Source organism: Cherax quadricarinatus, chromosome 50, assembly GCF_038502225.1.
Source record: "Cherax quadricarinatus isolate ZL_2023a chromosome 50, ASM3850222v1, whole genome shotgun sequence".
Classification (NCBI taxonomy): domain Eukaryota; kingdom Metazoa; phylum Arthropoda; class Malacostraca; order Decapoda; family Parastacidae; genus Cherax; species Cherax quadricarinatus.
The window spans coordinates 1,543,473-1,558,994 of record NC_091341.1 but is presented as its reverse complement, the minus strand read 5'-3'; positions in this window follow the sequence as shown (position 1 = coordinate 1,558,994).

The window sequence follows — 15,522 nt, the reverse complement described above, 5'->3', positions numbered from 1 at the left end:
TGTTTTGTGTACCGGGATTGTGTAATAGAGGTTTTGGTAATATCCAGTATAGTTTTTAATTTCATTATACTCTTATACATTCTTGTATTTGTTCTATGTTTTAAATGAAAATATAAAAAATATATATACCTTGAGTTAAACACGCACAACACTAGGTATCATTGCTGACGTAACGTTTCGACTGCACTTGAGGCTACATCAGGCGAAACTTTTCGTCACTGAAGATACCTAATGTATATATGTTGGAGAATTACCGACAATATGTAAAGTAAAAGGACACAAGTGCAACTAATGTGACATTTTATTGTGGCAACGTTTCGCTTGACAAAGTTCCTGTAGAGCGAAACGTTGCCACAATAAAATGTCACATTAGTTGCACTTGTGTCCTTTTACTTTACATACCTAATGTTAGTATGATATACCATTTATAATGGGTAATATATCTTACCTTGCTGACCATTACACAACATGTGCTATACAAGTTGATGTTGGAACTATCTGTGAGCTCTTGTGAAATTGTACAGTGGATGGGACAGATTGAGATGAGAGGAGAGAGAGCCTGAGTACACGGCTCTCAGCTAAGGACGCAGGTAAACAATACACTCGTTTAAAAAATCAAGCGGAAGCTGGATAGAATATTATTATTATTATTATTATTATTATTATTATTATTATTATTTTTATTTCTACAAGTACATGTACAAGGTATAAAGGCCTAGCTGACATAAATGACATACTACTATATAGAAAGCCCCTCGTTATGCAGAGCTTTTCGGGCAAATTAGGTCAATTTTGTTCCGGGATCCGACCCACACCTCATCTTCACTAACAATGATGATCTGATAAGAAATGTCACCATATCAAAAACAATATACTCAGATCACAACATAATTGAGGTTCAGACATGTATGCGTGGAGCCCCAGACCGACATAATGAGACTAGTCACGAGGGAGCATTCACCAAATTCAACTTCAATAACAAAAACATAAAGTGGGACCAAGTAAACCAAGTCCTAACCGATATAAGCTGGGAAGATATACTAAGCAACACAGACCCAAACTTATGCCTAGAACAGATTAACTCGGTGGCACTCGATGTATGCACAAGGCTTATTCCTCTAAGAAAAAGGAGGAGTAGATGTAAAATAGAAAGAGACAGGCGCTCCCTTTACAGGCGACGGAAAAGAATAACAGAGCGGCTAAAAGAGGTCAATATAGCTGAAATGCGTAGGGAGACAATGGTCAGAGAAATAGCAAGCATCGAACTTAAGCTAAAAGAATCCTTTAGGAGTCAGGAATCGCGGGAAGAACTAAAAGCCATAAATGAAATCGAAAGAAACCCAAAGTATTTCTTCTCCTATGCCAAATCAAAATCGAGAACAACGTCCAGTATTGGGCCCCTACTTAAACAAGATGGGTCCTACACAGATGACAGCAAGGAAATGAGTGAGCTACTCAAGTCCCAATATGACTCAGTTTTTAGCAAGCCGCTAACCAGACTGAGAGTCGAAGATCAAAATGAATTTTTTATGAGAGAGCCACAAAATTTGATTAACACAAGCCTATACGATGTTATCCTGACGCCAAATGACTTCGAACAGGCGATAAATGACATGCCCATGCACTCTGCCCCAGGGCCAGACTCGTGGAACTCTGTGTTCATCAAGAACTTCAAGAAGCTCCTATCACGAGCCTTTTCCATCCTATGGAGAGGGAGCATGGACACGGGGGTCGTCCCACAGTTACTAAAAACAACAGACATAGCCCCACTCCACAAAGGGGGCAGTAAAGCAACAGCAAAGAACTACAGACCAATAGCACTAACATCCCATATCATAAAAATCTTTGAAAGGGTCCTAAGAAGCAAGATCACCACCCATCTAGAAACCCATCAGTTACACAACCCAGGGCAACATGGGTTTAGAACAGGTCGCTCCTGTCTGTCTCAACTATTGGATCACTACGACAAGGTCCTAAATGTACTAGAAGACAAAAAGAATGCAGATGTAATATATACAGACTTTGCAAAAGCCTTCGACAAGTGTGACCATGGCGTAATAGCGCACAAAATGCGTCCTAAAGGAATAACAGGAAAAGTCGGTCGATGGATCTATAATTTCCTCACTAACAGAACACAGAGAGTAGTCGTCAACAGAGTAAAGTCCGAGGCAGCTACGGTGAAAAGCTCTGTTCCACAAGGCACAGTACTCGCTCCCATCTTGTTCCTCATCCTCATATCCGACATAGACAAGGATGTCAGCCACAGCACCGTGTCTTCCTTTGCAGATGACACCCGAATCTGCATGACAGTGTCTTCCATTGCAGACACTGCAAGGCTCCAGGCGGACATCAACCAAATCTTTCAGTGGGCTGCAGAAAACAATATGAAGTTCAACGATGAGAATTTTCAATTACTCAGATATGGTAAACATGAGGAAATTAAATCTTCATTAGAGTACAAAACAAATTCTGGCCACAAAATAGAGCGAAACACCAACGTCAAAGACCTGGGAGTGATCATGTCGGAGGATCTCAACTTCAAGGACCATAACATTGTATCAATCGCATCTGCTAGAAAAATGACAGGATGGATAATGAGAACCTTCAAAACTAGGGAGGCCAAGCCCATGATGACACTCTTCAGGTCACTTGTTCTATCTAGGCTGGAATATTGCTGCACAATAACAGCACCTTTCAAGGCAGGTGAAATTGCCGACCTAGAAAATGTACAGAGAACTTTCACGGCGCGCATAACGGAGATAAAACACCTCAATTACTGGGAGCGCTTGAGGTTCCTAAACCTGTATTCCCTGGAATGCAGGAGGGAGAGATACATGATTATATACACCTGGAAAATCCTAGAGGGACTAGTACCGAACTTGCACACGAAAATCACTACGAAAGCAAAAGACTTGGCAGACGATGCACCATCCCCCCAATGAAAAGCAGGGGTGTCACTAGCACGTTAAGAGACCATACAATAAGTGCCAGGGGCCCGAGACTGTTCAACTGCCTCCCAGCACACATAAGGGGGATTACCAACAGACCCCTGGCAGTCTTCAAGCTGGCACTGGACAAGCACCTAAAGTCAGTTCCTGATCAGCCGGGCTGTGGCTCGTACGTTGGTTTGCGTGCAGCCAGCAGCAACAGCCTGGTTGATCAGGCTCTGATCCACCAGGAGGCCTGGTCACAGACCGGGCCGCGGGGGCGTTGACCCCCGGAACTCTCTCCAGGTAAACACCAGTCCACTAACACTCAGGTACCCATTTTACTGATGGTGAACATAGACAACCAGTGTAAGAAAACATGCCCAGTTTTTCAACCCTCGCCGGGAATCGAACGCGGACATCACCCTGTGAAGCGAGAACTTTTGTCACATGGCCACGGGCCACCGTGGCCCTCAGCTGGGCTGTGGTTCGTACGTTGGACTAAATGCGACCAGCAGTAACAGCCTGATTGATCAGGCCCTGATCCACCGGGAGGCCTGGTCAAGGACTGGGCCGCAGGGGCGTTGACCCCTGGAATACCCTCCAGGTAGAGAGCCAATTTGACGAAGAGGTGAAGATAAACACTATACACATTATCAAAAGTAGATATGATCAGGCCCTGGAGGCCAGAAATGAGCAAAATTAATTGACAATACTTAACAGGCGAGGCCAGAATTGATGAGGCGACCCCAAGGAAGCACAACTTGGTGAGTAAGTAGGTGTGTACGTCTAGAAAATTGCAGGTGTTAGTACCACATCAGCAAGTTTCCTGGGAATGAGTAAATAAGTGTTAGGTGATTCAGTATTGCGACCTCGTAGCTGAGTCTTTTTGTTGCACAGTTACGCCTCGCTGCAGCCCCTCATTATCCCAGAAAGACATCTGTGACTGCTTCTAGGAAGAGTTGAACCTAACTACTTGTCTTTCACGAAGTGTATTAGGGGTGGATCTCTTGGTCAATCTTGTTCTATATTAAACGTCTAAAATCAAGAATCGCTGTTAACCATGTTTATTATTAAACATGGTTAACATAGTGTTAGCTGTGAGCTTTGTAGGGCACTGGCCTCACCGCTTTGTGCTCCTGTAGTAAGAAAATGACATCACCAACAACTATAACACAAGTTAGACAATACATGAGTAGTAATGGGTGAGTGTGAGTCGGATCTGCCTGTTATGGTCCACTAAGCCTCCCACAGACGGGCTCCTCTATCCTCATGTTCTTATCATTTTCTTTGTCATTCTGTCCTGCAACCACAGATAAAGACATTTCCTGTACGCACCGACGGATCGGCAAGGGCTAAATTGTTAAGGCAAATTGCTAGCTACCAGCAGCTGGTGAATGTCACACCATAAAGAGGGGTCCTCTGTTTCACTGTTAATTGTATAAATGGAAAACTCTGCTGCTGACAGTAAGATACACTTTTTTTTAATAAGGATAGAAACCAAATACCGGTATGCCAGCGGTTACTTAATTACTGACCGAATTATCATATGACTAAGAATTGAACCAAGAGACATTCCTAATAAAATACCAGCACCACCACCACAAACTTTTCTCAATTTACCAGAGCACATATAGCTCTCAGCAGCTTAAGTGGAGCATGTAGCAGGCTAGAATCCTTTAAGATACCTGTTCAGTAGTCTGAAGCCATGAAAATTGCAGCAAAAACCACCAGACAAGACCACACTTACTTTGTAGACTGAGGAACGGGTAGACACATCTCGCCCATGGCCACTTGTTGACAGGTGCTCCTCACCTGTGTGACTTGTGGCATTTTACTGACTGTGGAATACATCTCAACTGTTTTCCTGCGGCTTCGGCATTTTTTCCTTTAACTTAAGTCGTGCTTTTTATAATGCCTGGGGTACCTGTAGGGATCTTTGGGAATTTTTAGGAGTCTTTAGGTGTCTGACTTTTGTGGGTTATTTTAACGCAGTACGATGGTATCTAATTGTGTTGTTTATTTGTTCTAGCGAGTATTTTTTTATTTGTGTTACATTCACTTTTTTTTACCTTGGACATTCTTATGTAGGTTTTTCCTTCATTTGTTATTGCCAAGAACACTGAGAAATATCATTGGTCAAAACTCTCTTTAAATTTCACAAGTGTCTTGCTTCCTTCCCTCTTACTCACACAGCTATTGGTTGTTGAATGGGTATTTATGTATCAGTACCTCAACGTTTGTGTTTGCAAGAAGTTCATTTTCCATTACCAAGTACAGTACCTCGGGGACCAGGTCAAGGGTCGCCTGACCATCATGACTGGATGGGGGCGAGGCTGAGGTCCCCCTGCTCGTGGGAAATGGGCACCCAGGTAGCCTGTGCATGCCACTCCCTTAACCGATAAAGTCCAACTGATAAATATATACCCACTACCGAGATCGACCTAATCGAGATTGGTCACAGGACAAATCAGCCAGAGGCCTAAGCCTGCACAGGCTGATACACAGCAGTGTTGTATAATATTGTTGTAGAAGTAAGTCAACTCTGGGGTTTTCTCACCCTGAATGCCCCCAAGTCAACGATAGTTCTTACCTATTTGTGGTTGCAGGGGTCAACTCATAGCTCCTGGCCCCGCTTCTTCGCTGAAGACAGAGGCCAGTAGGACTTGACCATATAACTACAGTACAGCATGATTACCCTCCCCCTTTTGAATGGACATTACTAGGTCAGTCCTACCGCCTCTGTAATGACTGATGACCTGCCAGTCACTCCGGGGCTTGACTCATCATCCCCGGACGTGACACACTATCACAATCCTTAGCCTCATTAATATCATCATCTATACCAGCGCCTCTCACCACCACCACTACCATACCTGTATGGTAGTGGTGGTGGTGCTACCACCAGTGTAGTGTTGTCACTGCTACCACCAATGTGGTGTGGTCACTGCTACCACCAGTGTGGTGTGGTCACTGCTACCACCAGTGTAGTGTTGTCACTGCCACCACCAGTGTGGTGTGGTCACTGCTACCACCAGTGTGGTGTGGCCACTGCTACCACCAATGTGGTGTGGTCACTGCTACCACCAGTGTGGTGTGGTCACTGCTACCACCAGTGTGGCGTGACCACTGCTACCACCAATGTGGTGTGGTCACTGCTACCACCAGTGTGGTGTGGTCACTGCTACCACCAGTGTAGTGTTGTCACTGCCACCACCAGTGTGGTGTGGTCACTGCTACCACCAGTGTGGTGTGGCCACTGCTACCACCAATGTGGTGTGGTCACTGCTACCACCAGTGTGGTGTGGTCACTGCTACCACCAGTGTGGCGTGACCACTGCTACCATCAATGTGGTGTGGTCACTGCTACCACCAGTGTGGTGTGGTCACTGCTACCACCAGTGTGGTGTGGCCACTGCTGCCACCACACTTTTATGATCAGTACCACCACCACCACTAACTTGTATGGTCACTGTTAACAGTAAGACCGTCATCCTAATCTTTAACACTAATCTCATAATACTGATGTATGTACCATGTAGGCTTAGTGTTGACCTCACCAGTGATGACAATATTCCATGCTGAGATCCACCATCCAACGTGCCTTAAGGGGCGCGCGCGCGCACACACACACACACACACACACACACACACACACACACACACACACACACACACACACACACACACACACACACACACACACACACACACAAGACACTGTAAACTGTGTATGTTAGGCCCATACTGGAGTATGCAGCACCAGTCTGGAACCCACACCTGGTCAAGCACGTCAAGAAGTTAGAGAAAGTACAAAGGTTTGCAACAAGACTAGTCCCAGAGCTCAAGGGAATGTCGTACGAGGAAAGGTTAAGGGAAATCGGACTGATGACACTGGAGGACAGAAGGGTCAGGGGAGACATGATAACGACATACAAGATACTGCGGGGAATAGACAAGGTGGACAGAGGATGTTCCAGAGAGGGGACACAGGGACAAGGGGTCACAACTGGAAGCTGAAGACTCAGACGAGTCACAGGGACGTTAGGAAGCATTTCTTCAGTCATAGAGTTGTCAGCAAGTGGAATAGCTTAGCAAGTGAAGTAGTGGAGGCAGGAACCATACATAGTTTTAAGAAGAGGTATGACAAAGCTCAGGAAGCAGAGAGAGAGAGGACCCAGTATCGATCAGTGAAGAGGAGGGGCCAGGAGCTGAGTCTCGACCCCTGCAACCACAATTAGGTGAGTACAATTAGGTGAGGTGAGTACACACACACACACACACACACTATAAGTACGTGCCGGTCATTCCCAGGAGGTTGGGGGTCAGGTCACAAGAAGTTGTGGGCAGCCAAGGACCACTGAGACTCTACATTACAATGCACAAGCCACCTACCTTTCAGTACATAATAAACCCACACATAATTCCACACAAAATTACACACACACACACACACACACATAGGCGGGGCCAGGAGCTTGGACTCGACCCCTGCAACTTCTAGGTGAGTACACACACACACACACACACACACACACACACACACACACACACACACACACACACACACACACACACACACACACACACACACACACACACACACACACACACACACACACACACACACCCACGTGCTCATATACAACAGGCCTAGTGTCTAATCGACATGTGCCTAGGACAAAATGGTAACTAACTAACACACACACACACACACACACACACACACACACACACACACACACACACACACACACACACACACACACACACACACACACACACACGCACACACACACCCACGTGCTCATATACAACAGGCCTAGTGTCTAATCGACATGTGCCTAGACAAAATGGTAACTAACACACACACACACACACACACCCACGTGCTCATATACAACAGGCCTAGTGTCTAATCGACATGTGCCTAGGACAAAATGGTAACTAACACACACACACACACACACACACACACACACACACACACACACACACACACACACACACACACACACACACACACGCACACACACACCCACGTGCTCATATACAACAGGCCTAGTGTCTAATCGACATGTGCCTAGACAAAATGGTAACTAACACACACTGTAAGTACGTGCTGGTCAAGTCCCAGGAGGTTGGGGGTCAGGTCACAAGAAGTTGTGGGCAGCCAAGGACCACTGAGACTCTATATTACAATGCACAAGCCACCTACCTTTCAGTACATAATAAACCCACACATAATTCCACACAAAATTACACACACACACACACACACACACACACACACACACACACACACACACACACACACACACACACACACACACACACACACATGCTCATATACAATAGGCCTAGTGTCTAATCGACATGTGCCTAGGACAAAATGGTAACTAACACACACACACACACACACACACACACAGTGATTATGACACTTGTACACAGTCAGACACACACTCGGGGCCAGGAGCTGTGAATCGACCCCTACAACCACAAATAGGTGAGTACACACACACACACACACACACACACACTGGCTGAGGTGGCACGAAGAGCTCAATCGTACAGAGCAAAATTACTGGTTATGGGTGATTTCAACCATAGGGTGATCGACTGGGAAAACCTGGTGCCTCACGGGGGTCCTGACACATGGAGAGCCAAGATGATGGATATGGTACTGGAAAACCTCATGCATCAACACGTCAGGGACACTACCAGAGAGAGAGGGGAGGATGAACCAGCAAGACTGGACCTTATGTTCACCCTAAGCAGTTCAGACATTGAGGACATCACATACGAGAGGCCCCTTGGAGCTAGCGATCAAGTGGTTCTGAGTTTTGATTACACAATAGAGCTGAAAGTGGAGGGGTAACATGAGTCGATTGAGAAAAGCCAAACTATAAAAGGGGGGACTACACAGGTATGAGGAACTTCCTGCGGGAGGTTCAGTGGGACAGAGAACTGGTAGGAAAGTCAGTAAATGAAATGATGGAATATGTATCAACAACAAACTGCAAGGAGGCAGAGGAAAGCTTTGTTCCCAAGGGCAAAAGAATTAATGGAAAAACCAAAGTGAGTCCTTGGTTTACCTGAAGGTGTGGGGAGGTAAAAACTAAGTGCATTAGAGAATGGAAGAGGTACAGAAGGCAAAGGACCCAGCAAAATTAGGAGATCAGCCGAAAAGCCAGAAACGAGTATGCACAGATAAGGAGGCCTAGTGACAGTATGAAAACGACATAGCATCAAAAGTCAAGTCTGATCCTGCTGGATAGCCACATTAGGAGAAAGACAACAGTTAAAGACCAGGTGATCAGGCTGAGGAAAGAAGGTGGGGGAACTCACGTGAATCGATCAAGAGGTATGTGAGTAGCTCAACAAGAGATTTAAGGAAGTATTCACAGTGGAAACAGGAAGGACTCTGGGAAGACAGAACAGAGGGGGATACCAACAGGGAATACACCAACAAGTGCTGGATGACACACACAACTGAGGAGGAGGTGAAGAAACTGCTAAGTGACCTTGATACCTCAAAGGCAATGGGACCGAACATCTCCCCGTGGGTCCTTAGAGAGGGAGCAGAAATGCTGTGTGTCCCATTAACCACAGTCTTCAACACATCCCTTGAAACTGGGCAGCTACCTGAAGTATGGAAGATGGCAAATGTAGTTCCCATTTTTAAAAAAAGAAACAGAAAAGAGGCACTAAACTACAGACCAGTGTCACTGACGTGTATAGTATGCAAAGTCATGGAAAAGATTATCAGGAGGAGAGTGGTGAAGCACCTGGAATGGAACAAAAGTATAAATGACAACCAGCATGGTTTCATGGAAGGCAAATCCTGTGTCACAAACCTTCTGGAGTTGCTGGACACATGGTCCAGCAACTGGCTTCTCGAATTCAACCCTGCCAAATGCAAAGTCATGAAGATTTGAGAAGGGCAAAGAAGACCACAGACAGAATATAGGCTAGGTGGACAACGACTGCAAACCTTGCTCAAGGAAAAAGATCTTGGCATGAGTATAACACCAAACACGTCTCCGGAAGCACACATCAACCAGATAACTGCTGCAGCATATGGGCACCTGGCAAACCTGAGATTAGCATTCTGATACCTAAGGAATCTTTCAAGGCACTGTACACCATGTACATCAGGCCCATACTGGAGTATGCAGCACCAGTTTTGACTACACACCGGGTCAAGCACGTTAAGAAATTAGAGAAAGTGCAAATGTTTGCGACAAGGTTAGTTTCAGAGCTAAGGGGAATGTCCTATGAAGAAAGGTTGAGAGAAATCGGCCTGACAACACTGGAAGACAGGAGAGATAGGGGAGAGTGTAGGAATAGACAAGGTGGACAGAGACAAGATGTTAGGAAGCATTTCTTCAGTCATAGAGTGGTCAGGAAGTGGAACAGTCTGGCGAGCGATGTAGTGGAGGCAGGAACCATACATAGCTTTAAGACGAGGTATGATAAAGCTCATGGAGCAGAGAGGACCTAGTAGCGTTCAGTGAAGAGGCAGGGCCAGGAGCTGAGTCTCAACCCCTGCAACTACAATTAGGTGAGTACACACACACACACACACATACACACACACACACACAAACACATACACAAACACACACACACACACACACACACACACACACACAAACCACACACACACACACACACACACACACACACACACACACACACACAACACACACACACACACACACATACACACACACACATACACACACACACACACACACACACACACATTGCCATACTCACACATACACTTCCCCCTCCCCCACCGACATCTCACTCCTTCACCTGATCCCTCCCCTCCCTCTTTCACCCTCCCCCTCCCCACCTCCCCCACCAACATCTCACTCCTTCACCTGATTGCTCCCCTCCCTCTTTCACCCTCCCCCTCCCCACCTCTCCCTCCTTCCCCCTCTCCCTCTCCCACTCACTCACTTGCTTCTTCCTCCTTCCCACTCTCCCTCCCCACTACTCTCCCACATAGCCACAGTTCCTCCACTACCTCCCCCCCCACACTCTGACATACACAATACTAAACCTAACATACATAATTACATAGGTTTCCCACTCTGAGGCAATCAGGATAAAACAAAAATGGGTTGCCAGAGAGCAACAAGAAAAACCAAGGGACAGGAGGAGGAAACTGAAAAGGAAGATTGGACAGCAGAGCTCACAAAAAGGGAACATGAATGGGAAAAGAAACTAGAAGAACTTAGCATGAGAATGGAAGAGAGGATAGACATGGAAAGCAGGAAGTGGGAGGTGCAAGTCAAAGCAGCAGAGGCCAGGATACAGAGTTTAGAAGAAGAACTAAAAAATCTGAAACAGCCTAAAGATCTAAAGAACATTTTGGGATTGACAACAGAGACTGCTACCTCAGCCACAAATAAGGGAACTGTAGGGAAAGAAGGAGCAAAACTGCATGTAGAAGCTCAATCAGTGGAGACTGTAGTAAATGAAAGAGCTAAGCTATATGTGGAGGCCCTAACAGACCACAGCAGAGCCCAGGGAAATCTGAGAAGGGAAAATGACAGGCCACTGAGCCCAAGTACATTAGCTAGTGAAACTGAAGAAAGGAAAGCTGCAATGGAGGAAATCAAATTGAATGAGGGGATACACAGGGATATGCAGTGGGAGAATGAAAGGGTGAGGTCAGTCTTTGTGTATGGGCTCCAGGAAGTTGAAGGGGAAACATATGAAGCAAGAAAACAAGGGGAAAAAAAGCAATTGAAAGCATCATGAAAGCAATAGGAGAAGACGACATGACCCAGCTGGAAAATTTTCGGAGAATAGGGGGGTTTGTAAAAAAAAGAACCCGGCCAGTGAAAGTGACCTTCAAGGCAGAATCGACTCGGAACAGGATCCTGCAGGAGAAAGCACTATTAAGGGACATGCCAGCATACAGGAAGGTGTATCTCAACCGTGACAGAACACAAGCAGAAAGGCAGAAACAGAGAGAGATGGTACAAAGGCGAAAGGAGGAAAGAGAGGGGATGGAGAAGACAGACAGGAGATCCCAGACACAGGAAGATCAAATACAGCCTCCCTCACAACTTCCTATAGAAGCCTCCCAACCAAGTCAACCCCAGTGCAACCAAACACTCTAAACCAAAACACCCATGCCACATCCAATGCCCCCACCCACTGCATTACAAACTCCACCCCCACAGCAACCACCCATAGTTCCTTATCAGGTCTCCCACTTCCCCAACCCCAATACACCTCCCAGACCACAATCTTAGAAAAGAAGTTGAAGGTGTGGTATACAAATGCAGATGGAATAACAAATAAGTATGAGGAGTGGCACGAAAGAATCAAGGAGACATCCCCAGACATAATAGCACTCACAGAAACAAATCTCACCAGAATAATAACAGATTCAATCTTTCCATCCGGATATCAAATCCTCAGGAAAGACAGAGGGAGGAGAGGGGGAGGAGGAGTTGCACTGCTCATTAAAAACCAGTGGGGGTTTGAGAAAATGGAAGGAATGGATGGCACGGGACATAAGGTGATAATTTCAGTAATGTACAACCCACCACAGAACTGCAGGAGGCCAAGAGAAGAATACGATGAGAGCAACAGAGCAATGGTCGACACACTAGCCAAGGTGGCCAGGAGAGCACACATGGGGGAGCAAAGTTACTAGTTATGGGTGATTTCAATCACAAGGAGATTGACTGGGAAAACCTGGAGCCCCATGGGGGTCCCGAAACATGGAGAACCAAGATGATGGATGTGGTACTGGAAAACCTCATGCATCAACATGTTAGAGACACTACCAGAGAGAGAGGAGAGGATGAACCAGCAAGACTGGACCTTGTATTCACCTTGAGTAGTTCTGACATCGAGGATATCATGTATGAAAGGCCCCTGGGAGCTAGTGATCATGTGGTTCTGTGCTTTGACTACATAGTTGAGCTCCAAGTGGAGAGAGCAGCAGGAATAGGGTGGGAAAAACCAAACTACAAAAGGGGGAACTACTCAGGCTTGAGGAACTTCTTTCAAGACATTCAGTGGGAGAGGGAACTGACAGGAAAACCAGTACAAGAAATGATGGACTATGTGGCAACAAAATGCAAGGAGGCAGAGGAGAGGTTTGTTCCCAAGGGAAACAGAAATAATGGGAAGAACAGAACGAGTCCTTGGTTCACCCAAAGGTGTAGGGAGGCAAAAACTAGGTGTACTAGAGAATGGAAAAGGTACAGAAGACAGAGAACTCAGGAAAATAAAGAGATTAGCCGAAGAGCCAGAAACGAATATGCACAGATAAGAAGGGAGGCTCAGCGGCAATACGAAAATGACATAGCATCGAAAGTCAAGACTGACCCGAAGCTGTTGTACAGCCACATCAGGAGGAAAACAACAGTCAAGGACCAGGTAATCAGACTGAGGAAGGGTGATGGGGAATTCACAAGAAACGACCGGGAGGTATGTCAGGAGCTCAACACAAGATATAAGGAAGTATTTACAGTGGAAACCAGTAGGACTCCAGGAAATCAGAGCAGGGGGTGCACCAGCAAGTGCTGGATGAGGTACATATAACCAAGGAGGAGGTGAAGAAGCTGCTATGCGAACTTGACACCTCAAAGGCGGTGGGACCAGACAACATCTCTCCGTGGGTCCTTAAAGAGGGAGCAGAGATATTGTGTGTACCGTTAACAAAGATCTTCAACACATCATTTGAAACTGGGCAACTCCCCGAGGTATGGAAGATGGCAAATGTAGTCCCAATTTTTAAAAAGGGAGACAGACATGAGGCACTAAACTACAGACCTGTATTACTAACGTGTATAGTATGCAAGGTCATGGAGAAGATCGTCAGGAGGAGAGTGGTGGAGCACCTGGAAAGAAACAAGTGTATAATTGACAACCAGCATGGTTTCAGGGAGGGAAAATCCTGTGTGACAAACTTACTAGAGTTTTATGACAAGGTGACAGAAGTAAGACAAGAGAGAGAGGGGTGGATCGACTGCATTTTTTTGGACTGCAAGAAGGCCTTCGACACAGTTCCTCACAAGAGGTTACTGCAAAAGCTAGAGGATCAGGCACACATAACAGGAAAGGCACTGCAATGGATCAGAGAATACCTGACAGGGAGGCAACAATGAGTCATGGTACGTGACGAGGTGTCAGAGTGGGCGCCTGTGACAAGCGGGGTTCCACAGGGGTCAGTCCTAGGACCTGTGCTGTTCTTGGTATATGTGAATGACATAACGGAAGGGATAGACTCAGAAGTGTCCTTGTTTGCGGACAATGTGAAGTTAATGAGAAGAATCAAATCGGATGAGGATCAGGCAGGACTACAAAGAGACCTGGACAGGCTACAAGCCTGGTCCATCAACTGGCTCCTTGAGTTTAACCCTGCCAAATGCAAAGTCATGAAGATTGGGGAAGGGCAAAGAAGACCGCAGACACAATATAGTTTAGACGGCCAAAGTCTGCAAACCTCACTCAAGGAAAAAGATCTGGGGGTGAGTATAACACCGAGCATATCTCCCGAGGCGCACATCAATCAGATAACTGCTGCAGCATACGGGCGCCTGGCAAACCTACGGATAGCGTTCCGATACCTCAGTAAGGATTCGTTCAAGGCCCTGTATACCATTTACGTCAGGCCCATACTGGAGTATGCAGCACCAGTTTGGAATCCACACCTAGTCAAGCACGTCAAGAAATTAGATAAAGTGCAAAGGTTTGCAACAAGACTAGTCCCAGAGCTACGGGGATTGTCCTACGAAGAAAGGTTGAGGGAAATCGGCCTGACGACACTAAAGGCCAGGAGGGTCAGGGGAGACATGATAACGACATATAAAATACTGCACAGAATAGTCGAGGTGGACAAAGACGGGATGTTCCAGAGATGGGACACAGACACAAAAGGTCACAATTGGAAGTTGAAGACTCAGATGAATCAAAGGGATGTTAGGAAGTATTTCTTCAGTCATAGAGTAGTCAAGCCGTGGAATAGCCTAGAAAGTGAAGTAGTGGAGGCGGGAACCATACATAGTTTTAAGGTGAGGTATGATAAAGCTCATGGAGCAGGGAGAGAGAGGACCTAGTATCAGTGAAGAGGCAGGGCCAGGAGCTATGACTCGACCCCTGCAACCACAAATAGGTGAGTACAAATAGGTGAGTACACACGCACACACACACATACAACAGGCCTAGTGTCTAATCGACATGTGCCTAGGACAAAATGGTAACTAACACACACACACATATACACAGGAGCCTGGACTCGACCCCTGCAACCTCAACTAGGTGAGTACACACAGGTCAGGGCGAGACGGATGGGCAAGTCTCCTTACACCCATTGCCTCTGTTCACCTAGCAGTAAATAGGTACCTGGGTGTTAGTCGACTGTTGTGGGTCGCATCCTGGGGGATGGTCAATGCTACAATATCTGAGAGACTCGAACTCCCTCAAATGATCTAATTACTTTTGCTTAGTGAGTGAGAACCAGTGAAGTAAACTGAGTACACACACACATACACATGATGGAGGTATAGGAAAACCTCATGTACCAACACGTAAGGGACACCACCAGAGAGAG